This window comes from Xenopus tropicalis, chromosome 1 (assembly GCF_000004195.4).
Source record: "Xenopus tropicalis strain Nigerian chromosome 1, UCB_Xtro_10.0, whole genome shotgun sequence".
NCBI classification, from domain to species: domain Eukaryota; kingdom Metazoa; phylum Chordata; class Amphibia; order Anura; family Pipidae; genus Xenopus; species Xenopus tropicalis.
The window spans coordinates 120,126,492-120,148,186 of record NC_030677.2 but is presented as its reverse complement, the minus strand read 5'-3'; the positions used below and the strand labels follow the sequence as shown (position 1 = coordinate 120,148,186).

Genomic DNA, 21,695 nt, shown 5'->3' with positions numbered 1-21,695 from the left:
AAGCATTTTCGTGACATTTCCAATCATCAGAAATTTTCGTATTTTATCCGAATTTTTCCCATTTCGAGATTCAAATTCGTACTTAGATAAACCTGCCCCATAGTGTTTACCTTGTTTCCCTTTCAGGGTGACAATTTAGCAGAAAACGATGGTAGGTAACTTCGAGAATGAACACATGACAGACTTTCTTCCACATGTCTTTTATTGCTATGACCATGTAACAAAAGGACGCTGACATTACTGACTTTATGGCTTAACCTTCAGCCTTGTATTCAGCAAAAACAAAACAAAAAAGAAAAATGTCACCTTTAACCTACATTTCCTTCTGCTAACACTCAGATAAGATTTGTGTTGTAAGGGAAGAACTTGCATGTGTGACTGGAAGGCAAGGATCCTATGTAAATGGATAATGTTTTTAAAGTAGTGTTTTCTGGTAGGAGATCTTAGAGAATCCCAGGAGTATAAAATGCTGGTGAAAGGCTCTGGTCTAAAGAGGCCAGTAGATACTGAATGTTTCACATGTTCTGGTGAGAAAGTAAAGAGTATTTGGTTCCCAGTCCATGTGCCTAGTCCTTAACCACTGTCTGGCACTATAGACTATGGATGTTCCACACTTATGGATCCACAAGATCAATTCTTTTAAATAATGGGCACAGGAAAAAGTTCCAAAATAAAACACAGAATTAAACTGCACTGCAAAATACGTTAGTATATAACTGTCTCTGAAAAAACTACATCACTAATAGAAAATGGATGCAATAATCTCTTCAAGACATCAATTTTCTGGGTATATTATGACATGAGGTCATTCTCTGCTGCCCTGACTCAGTTGTAAGGAAGGCTGATGTTGCACTGGTAGTCAAGATTGTCATGTTCTGGCAAACAGATGTATTTATTTTTCTCATGTCTCAATTAGCCAACTGTATACTAGCTTTATAGAGCCAACAGCTGCAAAGTGTAGGGCTTACTGCCCCAAAAGCTCTGTTTTTTACTAGATCATCTTTTTACCTTATCCAGGTTTCCCTAAGTATCCCCTGTAAAACCAGTAGGTGGATTTGGACATGGAGATCCCTTTATTTATATGCAAGAACTATTTATTAAAATAGTTTCTATCATATGTGTTGTATGATGGTGGGGTAAATCTGCTGCATCAATATAGAATATTTTGGTGGTTCTGCATTAACAAGCAAAGTCGCCATACTTTGTGTTACTTTTTAGAGGTAAGCTTCAATGTGCAGGACCCTCTTTCCCTTCTGTAAGTATTAACATGTAATCTGTATGCTTGATTGGTTTGCCCTTTTTTGTACAGCAATGCTGAATATTTTGGCGCTTTATAAATACTGGTATTTATACTGGTGTGCATGATTCCATCTAGTAAACTACTGTATATCAGAAGGAGAATCAGAGGAGTAGTCATTGTTTGTTGCATGTTACTTCCTTTAATACAGATATAGGACCCGTTATCCAGACTGCTTGGGACCAAGGGTTTTCCAGATAAGGGGTCTTTCCGTAATTTAGATCTTCATACCTTAAGTCTACTAAAAAAAAATTAATAACACATTAAATTAACCCAATAAGATTGTTTTGCATCCAATAAGGATTATTTATATCTTAGTTGGGATTAAGTACAAGGTACTGTTTTATTTTGATAGAGAAAAAGGAAATCAATTTTAAAAATCTGAATTATTTGATTAAAATGGAGTCTATGGGAAACAGGCTTTCCGGAATTCGGAGCTTTCTGCATAACGGGTTTCCAGATAACGGATCCCATACGTGTATTCACATATTTGCAAGCCACTGGTTATATCTGCCCAGTCACATGACCCCTACACTTGTGTTGTTATTAGTTGTTTATCAAATATGTATTTATATACAATAAATGTGTAATATGTTGGCATGTTATTCGTATCAATAATTTATTTTTTAGAGTGTTCACACTTGACAGAATAGTTACATATAGCAGTTACACAACTCTTTGTTTAAAAATAGAAGTGTGACATCTGAAAAACAACAGCACATGATCAGTTGTTTTTGTGCATTCTGCCTTTTGACAAACTTCTCCCAGAGATACTGCAAACCATTACTTTGCCTCACTGAGCAGCAGTTCTTCTGTGGTTCAGGTCACTGACTGATAGCTCTGGGCAAAGGTGTGTAGGCTGTGCTTACAATAACAGAAATGATTGCATTGTGCCTATTTGGGTAGAACATGGGTATGAAGTTACTGGCATTTGTTGTCCTGGGAAATTAGATATGTCTATTTTAAATGCAGTACATTTTAGGTTAATATCATACATTCTTCTTAGAAGACCCACAGAATAATGCAAATCCTACTATTATTCCCTTAAATGGAAACCCTTTATCCAGAAAGCGACATATTATGCCATCTCCCACAAACCATTTTAAGCATATAAGCCTCATTTTTAGAAAATGATTTCCTTTTCCTCTGTAATAATAAAACAGTACCTTGTACAAATAATAGTGTCCTGCTCCACATATAATAATTACCTGTACCAGTCTCAATGGGGTTACTTCACCTACTAAAGGATGCCAATAACCTCTAGTAACCTCTCTATTTGTCTTCAGCTCTATTTTGTAATCATAATAAGAAATCAAGCAGATGCTAGCACAGTAGATGTGCTTAATTTATTACTGCAAAAACAGCTTAGGAGACAATAGAAGTAGCCACACCTGATTTAATATGCCCTCATCTGCTGTTTTCAGTTTCGAAAAAATGTACTTCTAAAATCCACAAAACTAACAGCACAGAGTTTTAAACTATGGCTAAAATTGATAGAAAGTCTGTAGAAATTTATATCACTGAAAAGTAGCCTGAAACAATTTGTGCTACTTTACTGCTTTTGTGTTTTTTTTTATAGAGAAAGTAATGCTGGCAAACTTTCTCACAAATAGGGTTGCCACCATTTCTGAACCAGACAGCCTGTTTTTTTTAACAGGCTGCCTGGATCAAAACTGACAGAAATTCAAAAATGGGCAGTAGTGTCCCCTGGTTGACATGAAATGCAGCCAATCACAGTCTGCTGCATCATATCCCACCCCCAAATGTCAAGGCCACACCCTCCAAAAAGGAAATTGACATCACTGGAACACCCTGCGACATCAACACCCGCCTGGATCTCATCAAAGGAAAAGTTGGCAACTCTACCCACACCATTACCTAAGTAGATTGAGGGCCATTCATGTACAAATAATATTGTACTAAATAAATTCATACGAATATTGGTATAATGCCCTTCCAATCATGACTGATGTACTACGTATTATGAATATTAATCTGGTGACGCATCATGTTGGCCAAAGCAGGGTGAATCGGCAGATTAGAGTGGAAAAGATCAGCAGTTTCAGATCCAGCTGCACTGGAAAATTAGTTTGGTGCCAGCATATGCTCTCTGTCTGGTAGGTCCATAGACTGAGTAGCCAGAAAGCATATATCAATATTTTGCTACTTCATCTTACAGCAGCCCCCTGGCATTTGCTAGAATTCACAGTCCGGGCCTAGCAGCAAGGCAGACTGAGGTGGCCAGGTTCTGATGCCAGGCAACAGAATGGCCATATTCTTTGTTCATCATTTTTTGTGGAATACTGGAATACTGTCACAGAAAAACATGTTTTTTTATTAGTTAATAGAGCTTCTCCAGCAAAATCCTGAATTGAAACCCATTTTTTTTTCAAAAGCAGATTTTTTTTATATTTAACTCTGAAATTTCACATGGGGCTACCCTATTCTTCATGTCCCAGGGTGCTACAGCCATGTGATCTGTGCTCTAATAACTTCAGTCACACTTTACTGCTGAGCTGCTGGAGCGATTTTACTCCCCTTCCTTTCCCCCCCCAGCAGCCGATCAGCAGAACAATGGGAAGGTAACAAGGATATCAGCTCCCAGTAGATATCAGAATAGCAGTCAATAGAAAGAAATCCAAGTCCGACTAGGGACTCCTCCAGTAGTTCTAATGTGTAGTGCTGGCTCCTTCTAAAAGCTCAGAATAAGGCACAATGTACTAAGATGGCTGCCTACACACCAATATTACAACTAAAAAAATAAATGTGTTGGTCCAAGAATAAAATTTTAAATGGTAGAGTAAATTATTTGCTATGTAAACACTGTAATTTAGAAATAAGAAGTACACCATAAAAATCATGACAGAATCCCTTTAAACATTTAATAACAAACTAAAAAGAAGAGCCTCATGCAAGTACAAACAGATGCATTACTGTCAAACTGATCATGACTGGACTATGGTTTTAGCTGTATCAGCAGCTCCCACATTCACTGCTCAGCTCTTTCTGTATAGCTAAAAAAAAAGGGTCATCATATGAGGTGTGGCACCAAAGTTTATCACTCAGGGCCAATTAGGTGGGTCACAAGGATGTGTCACAAAATGAAATGCAAGTCATTCGTATTACTGGTGTATATCTGATAAAATGTAGAGTGTTAATCACATTATATTTTATTGGCTTTGTGAAATATTGGTCTATTTGGCATCAATATGCTATTTTAACTTTACAAATGGGAATGGTATTTCTCTACCATTAACTCTGACTCAGTAAGTTTACATTGGTCTTAAAGTAGCATCAGCTTTATGTTATATCCATACGCACATATTTTTGTGTGGGGTGCATTTTGGTAAAGCAATATTTTTAGGAAACTTTATGTTTTGATGAAACAAATGCTGTTTTAGTTGCAGTATGCTTTTATCCACACTTTCATTGAATATTTCTTTGAATGAAACCTAGTTTGAAAAGAACATAGATCTATACATTTCAACTGGTCTGGTCACAATAATAAATCATTTAAAACTGCTACACAAAGGTACTTAATTAGAATACATTTACATTAATCACATTTTATTTATACTATAAATACCTGAAAGTAGGATGTCATTCCTGCAATACCATAGACAGGAAGAGAGATGGCACTCCATGTGCCTGTTACTGTGGATTTATTCTATGTTAGATTCCCCGCAACACAGAGTACAATGCTATTTGTCTGTCGAGAAAAACAAAACAGTGTCTTGCGTATGTATGATGGCATTAAGTAAAATGATTAAATTTCCTTTTTGATTTAATCATTGCATGACAAATGCCATTACAGCATAACAATACAAGTCGTGCAGTGCTATTACCCATTTTAAACAAAGCAGTTACGCCCTAATTCTACATTCCTTTCTGGCAAAAAAACATGCCACATTGTCATGAATCACAAAGGCATGTAAACTATAAAAGAGTGGTTAACCACCTTTTCTGAATGTGTGGATCTCTTTAGGGTGAAGACACACAGAACTACTAGTAGCAGCTACTTGTCACAGCTACTAAAATAGACAATGCTGATCATTTACTGATAATTGTCTCTTTCTGTGTGTTTTAGCAGAGGCAATTCTCAGTATTGTCTATGGCAGGGTATTTTCTGGTGTTTAGTAACTGTGACACGTAGCTGCTACTAAGCAGCTCTGTGTGTCTTTGCCCTTATACATCCTATCAACCACCACTTTGTGAGACTGGGCGATTACAAAAAATAAATAAGTATTTTAATTTGTAGTTATATGCTTTTGTAGCCTATTGTCTTAAAGTGGACCTGTCACCCAGACATAAAAAGTTGTATAATAAAAGTCCTTTTCAAATTAAACATGAAACCCAAAATAATTTTTTTATTACCACATCCATACCCATTATAAAAGCATTTTAAAATCCCAGCTGTCAATCATATAATGCCTGCCCCGCCTCTATGCCTTAGGCATAGAGGTGGGGCAGACAGTTACTTTCACTTTCAATTCAGAACTTCTTAGATGTTGCTGCGCCCCTAACATTCCCCCTCCCTCCTCACCATGTAATTGTGTAACCAGTGCATGGACATGGGCATCAGGTCCCCCCATACTGGCACAGAAACAAGATTTTGGCAGGATGCAATGCCTGCTTTGATAACAGTGTCCACAAAATGGCCCCTGCCTGCTTGCTGCAATTGCTGTGAATTCCAAGGATGAAGAAAATAAAATTAAAATAATTTATACAGTGTAAGTAAAGTTTATTTTGCTTGCCAAACACAACAGAAAACAATTTGAAATTATTTCTTAAGGTGACAGGTCCGCTTTAAGCGGGCCCTTCTAGCCTTATCAATTATCAACAGTTCATGGACAGTCCATCTAGTATGTTCTGACTACGTTCAATAATGAAGAACCTGTCTCATGAAGAATATCTATTCTAAGGGGAACACTGCAAAGGTTGAAAGGACAAAGTGATTCTTTGGGGCTGATTCACTAAAGTGCGATAACGCTTATAGCATGCTTTCTGCATTAAAAAGCACGCGATAAATAACGACCGATTCGTTGCGTTAAGACGCATGTCGCATGCGTTTAATAGCACGCTACTGCAATGAGTTAATTTTAACGCATGCGTTAATTCGCATGTAGAAATAATACTAGCGCATGATTCACAAACACATATGAAGTGTTAAACGCGCTAAATATCGCATTAGTCTGTGCGAAGATTAACACCTACTTGGGGTAGGCGGTACTTAGAAAATTGTGGTTGGTGAGCTTTTGGCAACACAATATGGACTTCGCAGTGGGATTTTTTCAACTATGTGTTGGCCCTAGAGTCATGCATCCTCCAGTTTTCAGGGAAATGGTCATTTTCAGAAAAGTAGTTTTACGAACGTAATGGTTACGTGCGTTAAATCATGTGTTAAATCGTGCGCTAATATAGCAAGCAGCAAAATATATTGCACGCAGCGGGAATTAAAGCACACACGGAAAGTAACGCAAGAAAAATGCTAATCGCGGCTTAAATAACGCAAACAACATTGCGTCTAAATTAACGCAAGTATCCTTTTAGTGAATCGTGTGTTAAGTCGCAAAAATAAGAAGCAATAAAATTTTTAACGCATGCTATAAATAGCGCTCGATTTAATGCACTTTAGTGAATCAACCACTTTGAATTTTTACAGAATTGTATTTTACAGTTGGATGAATTTTTACTTTTCACACTTTTGGTAAATTGTTCTGATAGTGTGAAAAATTCAGATAGGGCAGTCCAATTGCCATACCTATCTGTGAAGAGGGATGCGTGGCATTGCTTTTTAGCCAACTGTTCAGTGCATAGAAGCTAATGGATTATGGAGTAATTAGTAAGTAAAAAATGTATGCAAGACATACAAAGAATACAAAGAAATGATTACCAGTCACTGTAGCACTTGGCAGCTATTATATACATGTGACTATTACTGTCATTTCAAGGAAATGAGAAAACACTAGTTAGGCTTTGCTAATTATTCAGTTCATGAATCATCTCAGTCTGTTGGCTGATTTTATGCATACAGAAGTACTAAGATGCCCCGAAAAGTTTACTGTAGGTTAAGAGACCATGTGACAAATCAGGGACACATTCAACTAAAAAGGGCTGCATCAACTGCATTTAATTCAAATTAAATTGCAATTAGGTTAGCCCAGCAAACAGCATTTATGACAAGCATCTCTGATTTTTCAAATGATCTGGTAACCTTAGTTTTTGTCCTCTAGGTACATAGGATAATGATGCTGTCTAGTAAGCAGCTTGAGCTGCCCACTAGTAAGTAAGTGGTAAGTGGGTTAGTAACCTGGGTAACTAATCCAGCAACATAGGTAATCACATATGTTGGCTTAGGGCAAAAATGTGTTTTGGTGATAGCAGAACCACTGCTGCCCTTCTGAGTAGGTCTGTGCACACCACCTTATAGAACTTGGCAAAGCCTCATCTTTAAGCGTAAGGGTCAAAAGTGTATAAAGAATGAAATTAACTACCAAAAAAGTGATGCATCTCATTAATGTTCCAAGTCTTAAAGATATTCTTGATAAAAAGAAAATTAAACAAAATGTGGAGATGAACTAACAGGCAGTTTCCGAAGTCCTACAAGATTGCCATATCTGAACCTGAGTGTGTGAGTGCACCACACTCAAAAGTATTCATGTCTCCTAATTACTCCATACTAAACAGAGAAGCAACCCTTTTGCAAACTTACATTCAGAATGGGTTTGAGACATGACTCATGAGTTGGATACTCATGACTGGGATGACCTTATTTATAGTTACCCTCCATAATTGGTAGTAGTGGTGTCCTTATACATCACCGATATGATCTACTGTATATGATAGATAGAATGTATCACCTCCACTCTATGGGCCTTAGGCTAGATAACTTATGATTAAAATGGGAGTGAGCCCAGGAACACTCCTGTTTTTGGACCTGTCCCAATATATCCCAGGTATAGGGGAGGGAAGTGGTCAATTCTGCAGATCAGAATTTGCTAAATCCCCAGAAGCATGCTACTTGGGCCTAATAGAAAACATAGCTCCTAAGACTAGAAGCTACTCACTGTACCTACCCTAAAGAGCTTTAAAAAACTGAAAAATTAGACACCCCCCCCCCCCCTATAAGATGACCTATCTGAGTAGCGACTGTCTATACAAAGTTGAGCTAATCTGGGCCCATGAACAGCAGACCAGCCCACATCCCCAGTTCAATAAACTGACCAAAATACTATAACATGCTTCAGGCTACTGCCACAGATAATGAATTATTGGCCTGTTAATAAATGCAGGCCTAGAATCATCCCCTAAACCTCCAATATGGATGGATTATAGCAAGTACAAGATACTGTTTTATTACAAAGAAAAGGAAAATTAAAATTAGAATATTTGCTTATAATGGAGCCTATAAAAAAAGCAAGATCATATACATAAATTGCTGGATTTTTAAAAAAAGTAAACATAATTACATTTTATGACTTTATTTTCCAAGGTTGGCAGAAAAAAAAGTACAATGGCAGTGTGTACATACAAATTTGTATTATCTTTTATATAAATAGAGCTGACATATCTTGTAGTACTTTACAGACATTATACATTAATCACTTCAATTAAAATTTAAAGGGGTTGTTTACCAAGATCCTGGATGCAAATTCTATACTAAGGGGTGCAAAATCGCACATTCAATAAGCCCTTATGTCTGGACCTTGCTGCTCTCTGCATCTTCTGCTGGTAAGCAAAAAGCAGTCTTGTCTTTACCACCTACAATATGGCAAGCTGTAAGTACAGGCCTCCTTTGCATCCTCTGCCTGCAGGGACGTCCTCATTAAAGCCTGAATGTCAAACAATTTTGTAAGAGGTATGCCAACATGTCTCCCACAGTCCACGGTTCATGAATACAGTGTTGTTTTCTTGCAGAATGCACAGGTTCCATTCCAAAGCATTTTGCAGAATACACAGCTTTCATTCTGAAGCACAGGAATTTGCACCCATGGTCACTAACACCTATGCCCCCTCTATTCCTAAATTCATAAAAAGTCTAAATCACATTTGTACCCATACTAGAATGATTTTATTAGAAGCCTCTCAAAGTAGAAGGAAAGCCACTTGGGCATTTTATTGCCAATAGATTAGCTACAATGCTTTACCATAACTGAGTAAACAGCGCTAGAAGCTTCATCTGTTTGTTTAAGATAGAAGCTACCATTTTAGCTTGGACTAACTTTACTTCCAGATAGCAGTGTGCGCCAGGGTACAGCTCTCAGCTCCAATTACAACAGAGATGGGAAGGGGAGAGAGGAGTAAACTGAGTAGACTTGTGCTGTGCCCTGAAGGATTTTTCTAGGAGAAGGTAGCCTTACACAGAAGATCATGTATACATGATCCGAAGATACATGAACAGAAGAAATGTGGCGTTTCTTTTCACTGACCAGCATTACTGTGAGTGCTTATGGCTGTATTTACATAGACCTTTCTGGTAAAGCTTACTTAGTTTTTACCTTTCCTTCTCTTGTAACTTACAAGAATGTAGAATGTAGAAGGACAACCTCAAAATCATGGGTTGAACATACATGTACTTTGCCCAGTGCAGAGCTAACTACTACAGTTATCATGCTAAGAGAGTGTCTAATTCAAGGCATTTCCACTCAACAACAGGCCAGTTAATGCTCTTACTGTCTGTCTTTTAGAGGTTTTCCAGCTGTATACAGATGTGATTTTTTTTTCTTGTCGTCGATTTTGCCAAATTATGATTTTTTTTTCTCATTCCAGCACATTGGTATGTATGTTTGTATTTATAACTTTATTTATAAAGCACTACAGGGATACGTAGCTCTGTACAATCTTACAATGCACAAAAGTACACACAGGGAGGACAAGTATTATTATAAATACTAAGTTATGCAGGGAGTTTGTTTTATTATATTGTGTGAAAAACAAGAGTGCCAGTGCATTATACGCCTCTAAATATATTATATATATTTACTGAAAATTTCTCCAAATACCCCAATAGTCCAGCCCATCTATCCAGCCTTCTTTACCAGGCTGTGCAGGGGGGCCAGTGACACTCAACACACTGCACTGTAGAATAGGATCCAATCAGCTGCTAGGCTGACCTGACAGAGAACTGAAGGATGTCTTTGCTTGTGTGATGGCAGGGCTGTAATTGGCTATCCCCCTCCACTGAGCTTCTGGCAGGGACTGTTAGGACATTCCCACCCCTCACTTTAAACACCGGGTCAGGGACCAGGGAAGATCAATGGGGAGCCCTAATAAATTTATCTTTTTTAAAGAAAAAATAAATTTTTAGTCTAGCACCATATATTATTCATTACTATAGGGGTTTTTTAGTTATCATATATGTCTCCTTTAAGGCAGTAATGACATGGGGTAGTTGTAGATAATTAAAGTGGCGTGAGCTCACAATAGCAATTCTGCAATGTCCACTTGTATAGGATTTTAATGAGCATACTTTTCAAGTGTTTTCTCATTTTTAACAAATTAATACATTTGCCCCTAAAAATCCTTTACAAGTTTCTCAAGTTTTTTACAAACTATGGCAAGTATTGTTTTTACTTTTTTATAAACACGCCCTAAAGTCCTCAGGGAGAACTGTGTTGGCCAATATGCCTTACCTACTGGAAACCAATTCCCATCCTTAAAGGAGAAGGAAAGGTAAAATCTAAGTAAGTTCTATCAGAAAGGTCTATGTAAATACAGCCATAAGCACTCACAGAAACCCTGCACTGACTTTCAAAAGATACAGGCTTTCTTATCTGTTTGTTTTTCTCTGCCAGAGACATGCAGCTCTCTCCTATCCCCCTCTCCTGCTCCCCCCTCCCTCAAGAATGCCAAGAACTCCCTTCCACCCCCCCCCCCTTGGGAATGTGTGATCTGAGCCAATCAGCAGGCAGCTTCCTCATAGTCTTACAAACTGAGCATGTACACTGGTCTTGGTCTTGGTGCAGGAGCGAGGCATTATGGGAACTTTCTTTTCAGAGCTCAGTGTTTTTTTCCTATGAGGCTTCTGATCATCTGAATTGGAGAAATTGGAGAAATATGGGGACTATTGAGACAACTGAAGGTATGCCTGCAGCTTGAGATTAACTCTTAATTAGCCTTTCCGTCTCCTTTAAAAATAAAAATTGCACTAGGTACGATACACATATATATTAGTGAGTTTAATGGAGTATTGCTCTGGAACACTGGCTTTTGTGTTTCCACGTACTACTTGCTTCAAGTCATCACAACTGGTTAGAAAGAGAATGTGTTTCCAGTTTATGAGAATGGAAAGTGGCTGTCAGCTGAGAAAAGTTTTAATCACCGCAGAGGACTGTAGCAATCAAAACACCCTTTGTCCCATTACCCTGGTTCACTGTAAATGATCAGTGCTGACACACATCAGATGCGGTTTGGGATGGGGATACAAGTTGTGGTAATGGGTGCACAGTGTCCTTAGCTGCCTGTCATGACCTATAGTGCCTGATAGAAAATCATGCACTTTTTTACATCTGTGTACAGCACCAAGGGCTCAGGAGGACACCGATAATACTTTTCCATGTCAGTAGAAGAGAAAAAAAATAATGGGATACACCTGGAATATACACTATTCAGTTTATTGTTAGGAGCCTATTAATCTGCATATATGTATATGGAGTGCGAGCGGAAACTGGAGTACCTGGAGGAAACCCACACAGGCATTATTAACATTATTATTATTAAAAGAATTTTATGAAGCGCCAACATATTCCACAGCGCTGTACAATAAGTGGGTTTCATACATTGGACATACAGAGTAACATATAAAGCAGTCAATAACTGATACAAGAGGTGACATGGGAAGAGGTGGGGTCCTAGGTTGAAATTAAACCTAGGACCCCAAAGCAGCAATGTTAAGCTGATGCCAGACGTGGCGTAGGGCTGATGTTTTCGGCAAGCGGAAAAACTCTTGGCGAAAATACAGCCCTACGCCTGCTACTTGTGCCTGCACCCGAATTAATGAGATACGCTCGGGTGCAGGCACATGTAGCTGATATACGCATGAAAACGCAAAATAATGCAAAGTCTCGTGTTTTTTTGCGTATATCGGCTACATGTGCCTGCACCCGAGCGTATCTCATTCATTCGGGTGTAGGCACAAGTAGCAGGCGTAGGGTTGTATATTCGCCAAGTGTTTTTCCGCTTGCCGAAAATATCAGCCCTGCGCCACGTCTTGCAAAAGCCTAAAGGAACTTTTATAATTACTACCCCCTTTTTACAGGGACATTTATCTAATTAGTAAAAGAACAGGGGTAATAAAAATATAAACATCACAGACACAGAAAACATGGGCAAGACTGGCACAATACACAGAAAAGCAAAAGAGCAAATTAGATGCAACAGAGCAGAAAAATATTTTTACAATCTCTTTTTTTTTGCTGTTCCCAATGAAATCTGTGTGTGTTTTTATGCATACTGGTAAATATCCTAACAGTGGAGTCTGTGCTTCAGAGCTGCTGACATTAAATTACCTTTCACCTAGTTTCTTGCCTTCTGTTGAGGTTACTAGAGTTTATTAGCTCAATGACTACGCATGAGCGCCACTTCACAGCTCTGCTGGGCATATGTCAGCCTTTGTCTACTAAGAGCAGCTGCATGGATACCCTTCAGAGCCTTGATTCATGCATGCTCCGTCCTGCTGTTATACTCATAAACATGAAGCTATGCCCCCTCCTCACTCAGAAACTAGGGTTACCAACTACAAACTCAAGTGAGCGCTGCCTAGAAAAATTGCAGTGCGTGTATATTTTTTCTATACAGCTACTCATATAGGCCGTGCTGTACGTACAGTTGTGCTAAAATACGGGCCTCCCTAATTATTCTGGACTGGCCCACCGGTGTACTAAGAGAAAACCCTGCAGGCCCCGATCCTGTTGGGCCCCACCAGCCCAAACACAAATCTGCTGGCTGCATGGTGGAGCGCTAGGGGGGCCAGAATGCATAATACTTAGCTGGTGCAGGTATTGATTGGGAGTGTGGGTGACTGTACTGCCATTTAAAATCATTAAGGCTAATGCCAGACAAGGCGTAGGGCGGATATTTTTGGCAATTGGAAAAGCGTTTGCTGAAAACACCGCCCTACGCCTCCTACATGTGCCTGTATCCGAATGAATGGAATACGCTCGGGTGCAGGCACATGTAGCCAATATACGCATACGCGAGAGAATGCAAAGTCTCGATTTTTATGCGTATTTCGGCTACATGTGCCTGCACCCGAGCGTATCTTAGCCTTAGTTTCATGAACAAGAAAATGATAGGTAATCAAGTTTGTAGCCTTATGAACAAGAAAATGATAGGTAATCAAGTTTGTAGCCTTATGATGCCATCTTCAGTTACTGTTACCCTTTGGGTCATGCAGCATCCTCATTCTCATATTAGGCCTTATTAATTAACACAAAAAGTGCCAACATATTCCAGTGCTGTATTTAGAAAAAAAGGCTTAGCCACATAGCTGCTATGCTTACTAGATGGATATGCAGTGGTGAAACTATAGAGGAAGTAGACCTCATGGCTCTGCAGGGCAGGGGGACTGGGACTACTTCCTCTATAAAAGGGGGCCCCTACTCACGGGGGTTGCAGGTCACATTTGTTTTTTTTGTTACCTTTGACAAACATGAACTTGTGATTTTTTTTTTGGTGGGGGGGGTGCCAAAAAAAAAAAATGTGGGGGGAGGTATGCCCACAAAGGTTTTGCTAAACATTGGATTCCCTGTATTTATGGGGACTCTTGCACCTCACAGCATATAACTCCCCACTGTGGACTAATTATTTGTTAGTTGTACAATACCACGGAATTAATAATTGGTGCTTTTCCATAGAGGGCTATAGTTCCATCTGGATAGGGCATTTCCTGACATTCATTGTATGTATGCAATAGGTGTCCTATGGCCATAATGAACTGATTTCACTACAGACAGGCCTAACAGGAGTATATAAATGTTGATTGCCCTAGAGACAACTTAGTATAACCACATTGCCAGTAAAATGCCCCATTAGAAACACATATCCACCTGTTACAATATGTGAAACATTTTACCCTTTGTTTCCAAAACAGGCTACTCCTACAGGCTAGTTACATCCCTAAACGATGCACTCCACAAACTCTTGCTGGGCACTTAACTCCTTAGATAAATACTCTACTATTCATTACTAAGCTTAGAGCCTCTCTAGCAGGTACCATTTTATACTATAAATTTTCCTAAATCCAGGGTATTAGCTTCAACATTTCCCACCAAAGTAGAAATAATACCTATATGGAATAGTTTGCTTATATCTGCAACAAAGACTACTGGAAGCTATACGTGTTTTTCTGCACAGTAATGTGGGATCACTCATAACTGAAAAACCAAAGGACAGAGTTATATACTCTTTGAACAGACTCAATGGAATTAACAATACATCTAACAGTACCTTGAATGAAGATATCCTCTCTAGTTGATAAATTCATTTTGTGGAAATCAGTGTTTATGGACCTTACTATGTTATTCCTTCCGTTCTCTGAAGCATTAAGACTATACTTAATTAGCTACACAGTTAGGTTTACACATGGCACACTAGGTACCTAGACTGGAAACCTTTATGCCTAGTCTAGAACAGGTGGTGTGCAGTAAGAGGTTGATTCCAATCATACCTGCAGCAACCAGACATTTTAGATGTAATTTTTGCCTCTCTAATGGCAGAATAAGACTGGGCATCCCAGTTGGATGACTTCCACACATCTGAAAGGGGTCCTGCAACACCTACCCTAGGTCAGTCTCCTGAATACAATAATATTAATAGTTATTAAAAAATGGGGAAGGGGAGCATTTTAAGCTACACCCCCTAAATAACCCAGGCCATGCCCTACTGGGCCAAGTGAAGCAACAATCTTCACAAACCCCAGCCACCATTTGGTTAGCCCATCCACTTTTTCAGGCCTGAAATTGCAATCTGTAGGTCCTGGCAAATGCCAGAGGTGGGGTGAGGAGGTGCTGTAAACTGCTGTAGACAGTAACTATTTGTTGTCTGTTTGAGCTCTGTGTACTTGAAATGCCAGGGCCTGTTTTGAATCCCAGTCTTGGCCTGCACTTTTCTATTCTACAATTGAGGATTGTCCTAAAAATATGGACTGTTAGGGAATGTTTATGGACAGCTTATTTTCTTCTCTGTAATTCAGCCACTTTTGCTCACTACTTTGCATCTCTGATCTATTACAAACCAATGGCAGGTGATCACTTTATTCTAATATATTATAATGGGTAAAAAACTGTGTCTTTAAGACTGCACTTTGCAGATAGTTTTAGAAGTCGGATAGATCACAGATGCCATCTGCTGCACAGCTTAAGTGGTTGGGCAGATTTTGTGTTACAAAGTCTAATCCTCTACATGCACTATTGACACAGTTAGCAAAGACAATGCCAGGAATACCAGAAAGGTTTTTTTTTAAGCTGCACAATGATGTTTATGGATGCAAAGAACAAGCATAGTCAGCAGGGGCTGGGAAGGTCCTATGCAGTTAAGGATTTTGGCTCCTTGCCAGGACTATCAATTACAGTAAGCACAGCCACAGGATACCCCTTTTTAAATCCTGACATCCAGTGGCCTATTGTACAGAAGCTTAACCTTAGCTTAGATACAGAACACCAGTGTAAATTAAATGGTAAGTGTTTGTTTATGGCTTTTTATGGCATTTCAGTTATTTCTCAGAAAAGATATCTCTTAAAACCAGAATTTCAGAGAACAGAAAAAGCACAGATGTCAATCCCATTGGTTTTCCCAAGTGTTACCTGGTTTTAGGTCCCCTCCACTGGCCTCCTATCACTATATGTCTTTCTCCTGCTTTTTGGAAGCCCCCCAGCTTACTTAAAAGTGTGCATGCACAGAGTTATTTGACCACTGTGGAAGACCCAGTGCACATGCACAGTTGGCATTTTGCAGAGGTCGAACCTTACCATGCATTGAAACCAATTCAACCATTTGCGATACATTTGTTGTGATACATTTAAATAGGCTGTTTTATTGCATCTATCATGTCCAAGGGTCTATAGACATCTTTCTTTGACATTATCAATTTAATTTATTCCAGCTCACAAATATGTGGTTTATGTGCTGATTGGTCCACTCTTTGAAAACAGTTGGACAACATTGGTTCACTAAAACTGCACATTTCCTCCATCTTTATAACTGATCTGCTCATCTTAGAATAGCCCACCTTTTGTCCCTTTCAGTAGTGATCCACTGTATCAGCTAGTGAACCACTACACTTGACACTTACTTAGTAGCACATTAAATATATATAACATGATGCCTTCAGCTAGAGGTAGAAAAGGGATACAGCTGCCCATGCAGCTACTGGGGACCAAATAATATAAAAGGCCCAGTGGTGCTCCTGGGTCACAGTTTCAATAGGCTTATGACACCTTCCCCAAAGTTATGAAAAATTGGCAGTTGAAGATTTTTTTTCTCAATGTAATACTATTAAATAAATAAACTGCAAAAACATACCTTGCGCAAATATTCAGACTCTAGATCAATTCTTTACAGAATAAAGAAATCTTAAACTAAAAAAAATATGAAATATGCTTTTTGCATAAATAGTGTCGCACTTTTTGACCACTGTGTCACAAGAATATTGAAAATATTTTGCAGAAGCTCCCTTTCGTATATGTACCACTTTGCTCATTGTTTATGAGTCCTGGTAGGTTTTCTCTGTTTTGTTCAGTTTATGCAGATGGCACTTGTGCATGGATTCTCATTTGGTCCAAGATCACAGTTTTGCCTGGGACATTCACCTTTTTATTCCTTGTCAAGGGTCTGATAGTAGGTAATAGGGGACCATACTTAAACATTGCTGGTCTAGAAATTGCTGGTCTAAAGTGTATCAAGTCTTACTAAATGTTGTACAATAGAATACACAGCTTTCTGTGAATTAAAAACTAGTTGCCATTAAAAAGATATATACTAGTCAGCAGCTGTGACTTCCTATGATGTGTGTGAGAAAAGAAGTGAATCAGCTCTTGCAAGCACTTTTGGTGATGAGCAGCTGTCTAGTCTTTAGCAATCCATACCCCGAATAACCTATATATATATAGACCATGGGTCACACACCGCTAAAGTGTATATACTTACACACACAGCAGTAACTTAATTTCTGTCATTATTTCTTTATAAAATAAAGCAGTTTACTATTACCGCAATTAGATAACTTTAGCAGGCTGTAGAAACATGAGATGAGCGAATCTTTCCTTGATATGCCCACCTTGAGGAGGCCAATATCAGATTGATCTGATCATGAACAATAAGATCACATTTAGGGCTCTGGCACACGGGGGAGATTAGTCGCCCGCGACAAAACTCCCTGTTCGCGGGCAACTAATCTCCCCGAGTTGCCTACCCCTGCCATCCCACCGGCGAACATGTAAGTCGCCGGCGGGATGGCAGACGCGGCGGCGCGATTTCGCGCAAATCGCCCCGCCGCGTCTGCCATCCAGCCGGCGACTTACATGTTCGCCGGTGGGATGGCGGGTCATGGAAACTCGGGGAGATTAGTCGCCCGCGAACAGGGAGTTTTGTCGTGGGCGACTAATCTCCCCCGTGTGCCAGAGCCCTTATGGTGGTTTTTTTAAACCTACCTGATAGACATCTGGCTGATTTTTGACCAGATATCGGTCAGGCAGGCCTGTCTGAGGGCGCCATACCCCACACTCAGACAGCTGGCAGCATTTATAGGCCTGTGTATGCCCAGCTTTACAGTTACACTGAGCACTTAACTTACATGTAACTATATTTTGTATTTATCTTTAATTGCATTATTAAATTGCCCTCTGTTTGTACTAATAATGTTTTTCTACAGCACTGCATGCACAAGTAGCGCATTATGAATAAAAATATACCAAAAAAAAAGTCTAAAATATGAAATATGTTGTTTGAAGTAGTAGCAGTGCACTAGGGAAGGCGTAAAACCAAACCTCATGTTTAACGCACGACAGCTGTACAGAATTCACTCTTTCCTGTACAGACAGAATGATTTTTTTTAATAGGTGTCCTGCATGCAAGCCCATTTCTAAGCCCTGCTTACAACATATGCACATAAAAAGGCTATTGTTAAAGCCCTGCCACTTCCTCTAGGTCAACACACTAGAAGATAAATAGGACTTACAGGTCAGTGAAGAGAAAGAAAAAAAAACCCTAGCCTCAAAGTGAATCTGTTTTACAGTCTTCAGGTCTCACTGAAATAACCAAATAGAAAGGCAACAACAACAACATAGAAAATTGCTATTTTCAAAGTCTCACTAACACTAACTTATAGAACATTTCGGAATGTATGCAAAAAGTTTGTTAAAAAACCACGAAAAAATCGTATTTTGCGTAAAAACTACAAACATTTCAGAATTCTTTAAAGCTTTAGTTAAACTTTCCTTGGGACTATCTTTGCGCCAGGTTGTATCTGTCGAGAACCAGTCCTATGGAAGGCTTCCAAAGCTAGACATGAAAGGCAACAAAGCAAGAAAGGTTTTCGTGGCTTAACGAACTTTTCTGTATGAAAATATTGTGACTTTTGGAACGCAATTACGATATTTTCGTACGACCGATAAAAGCATTTTTGTGACATTTTAGAACATCAGAAATTATCGTGGTTACTCCCAATTTATACCATATTGTGTTTTAAGCCCCCCAAAGTTTTTAGTAAATGTGCCCCTAAATCTGAACATTATCTTCTTCTTTGATTTTTAAAAGATTCTACCAGAGACACAGTATTGGTTTTAATGACTCCCTGTAATAATATGTTTTGGTCCATAGAACAGCTATTATTAACATGCATTTATAAAACACCAACATATACTGCAGCATTGTGCAATAAGTGGGTGTTGACATTAACAGAGCTGTCAACCTTCGACAGTCAGGGATCAGAGCTTGTGAATCGAACACTAATGTGCTGCTGAACATTTTTTGTGCCAACCGAAGGTGACGTCAGTATAAGCACAGCTCTGCATTAATCATACAAAAAGTAAAATAACAACCGAGGAAGCAGTTCCCAGTTCCCTTCATTGTTGCATATAAATGCCAACTCCCCACCAGCTCTTAGGTAGGAGAGTAGGTGGGAAGTGGGAATTTATATTTGAATGGGCAGACGCATCCAGGTGCAAGTCTGTGCTGGGCTCTAACAAGGATTTTTTTGGGGGGGTGCGCAGAGTGCTTTGCACTTGGACTGCATTTGCAAGTGAGCCCTTTCTGTATAGCAGGAAGGAGTATTTAAGAAAAATGCAGGAATAATTCAAATGTTTACAAATATGGAAATATGACCTGCTTTGTCCAACTTTTCTTGGAACCCTCTGAGCCCTCTACGCTCCCGAGAGCACAGCCACCAAACAGTCACTTGCAGGGTCTGTTTTCCCTTTTGCTAGGTGTTGTGAGAAGATGTACAAATGTACAGTTAGATGTTAATAGAATCGGGAAAATACTGTAAATAACCCTTTGGGTATTTCTTAGTACTTGTAGATTTTTGGTACATGCTTTTTTTTATTGTGTTCTTTTTCACTTCTGCTCAAGCTCTCTCTTCCTTCCTCTCCTGCTGAGGTTACTGTCGGTCAAAGAACAAGAATATTACTCTGTCACAGGCAGAGAACACTAGGCTAATCGTGCAGCATACAGAGGCAAGCCTGTACCAAAATGCTGTTTGTTTTTTGGAGGGGGGGGAGGTTGGCAGATAATGTCTTTTCTTAACCCTTAGATGCAAGCAACCCATGCAATACTTGTTCCAGAGAGATTGAAACATTGCATCTTGCATTTAAGAGGGATGCAAGCTAAATGACTGTTATACTAGTACAAAACAAATTAATTGTGTCAAAACAAGTATTATTCACTCCATGTGGCATTCATTTTACTTTCCCCTTGCCCAATTCCAAGCATGCTTATTCCTGGGGCTGATAGAGAAAGGACCTAGTGAGTGCTAAGGGACTCGGGAATATCAAAACTAGAGAGTTTATTTTAACATTTTTAATAAATTTGTGACATGTTTTAAGGATAGGTGCCCTTGAACAGGCTGTAACAGAGTGCATTGGGCCTGGAACCTCAGCATCATAGGGGCCCTTTGAGGAGGATTCAATTGATAAATTGATTCTAAAGGTGGCCACACATGTGGCAATTTCCAATCTTTCGCGCGACCATCGGTCGCACAAAAGATCGTACAATCGGCCGCTAACCGTTCAGGGCTGAAACGGCAGATAAGGAGGTAGAAACAATAGGATTTCTACCTCCTTCTGCCGATTCAGCCCTGAAGGCAGATTTTGATCAGGCGCCTTCTATGGCGCCCGATCAAAATCTTTTAACATGGCCGATCAGCGAGTCGACCAATATCAGCAGCCTCCTGCGATATCAGGCAACTCGCCGACTTGCCATGCACGCACCGAATATCGTACGAAACGGGGTTTCGTACGATATTTTCGGTGCGTGTATGGCCAGCTTAAGATGCTGATAGTTGTAGTGCAATGATAACTGGAGTAAGGCATTATCACTGGTTTATGCTTATTCCCTACCTCCTCAGCAGGACTCCACAACCTCATTGAAAGGCCCCCTTTCATCCTTCCCTTAAAGAAGACTGTGTGGGTCACAGTTTAAATACACCACTATCAGGGGGCTAAAAAAAAATATTTAAAAAAAACATTGTCTGCATCTAGTAAACCATAGCAGCTAATCAGATGTTTTAAAACAGCCGACCAGTAAATGCAACCAGCTGGTTGGCTACTAGTACTTGCTAGGTAAATAATACCATGTTATATTATTTTCTATTTTTTTCTAGAAACAGCTCGCAAAATACATGTATATTCACTGCTCTTACTCCTCCATGTATAACACCGAACGCTAAGCACTAAAAGAAATTATTTTACAAGGCAATTTATTTCTGTGCAAGGTTCTCTGACCACTTCTAAAGCCAAAGCAAACAGTGCAACATTACTGTACGGGCATAGAGATCGCAAACAATAAAAGCAATGAAGTGTAATTAGAGAATGTTTTTTGGTTTGCTACAGCAATGCCTAGAAGCTTTTCCCCGGCCACCGTCATCCCCATGTTGCCCCTGAGGAGGAAGCCAGCGGCGTTGTGTAATCTGCACAGCCACTGACTGCTAGTTACCTTTCACCTACTTCTCCAGCTGATCGGGAGGTTACTGCCGTTCATAAGCTCTCAGTTCTTCTGCGCATGCGCGCAGCTCCCCCGCTCGCTGCCTGCGTGCTTTGCATTCAGTTTTAAGGCGATATATGTGGTTTTTGTAGTCGTTCATTGCCCTGTAGCTGCTGGCCGTACAAAACGTTGTAGTCAACAGGATGGACCAGAGAAATAGATCTGTCTGTGAGAGGATTCAGAGCTGTTGTGGAGCGTAGATGAT

General features: G+C 39.5%; 1 protein-coding gene across 1 annotated transcript in view; it reads right to left on the bottom strand.

Moving 5' to 3' along the window:
- The window catches only part of slc44a1 (solute carrier family 44 (choline transporter), member 1), a 122,092-nt gene extending 100,632 nt beyond the window's left edge, over nucleotides 1-21,460 (bottom strand). The window contains exon 1 of the mRNA XM_004910857.4: nucleotides 21,443-21,460. The gene's annotated coding sequence lies outside the window, so the exon portion shown is untranslated. The remainder of the gene's footprint in view (nucleotides 1-21,442) is intronic.
- Between the last annotated feature and the right edge of the window lie 235 nt (nucleotides 21,461-21,695).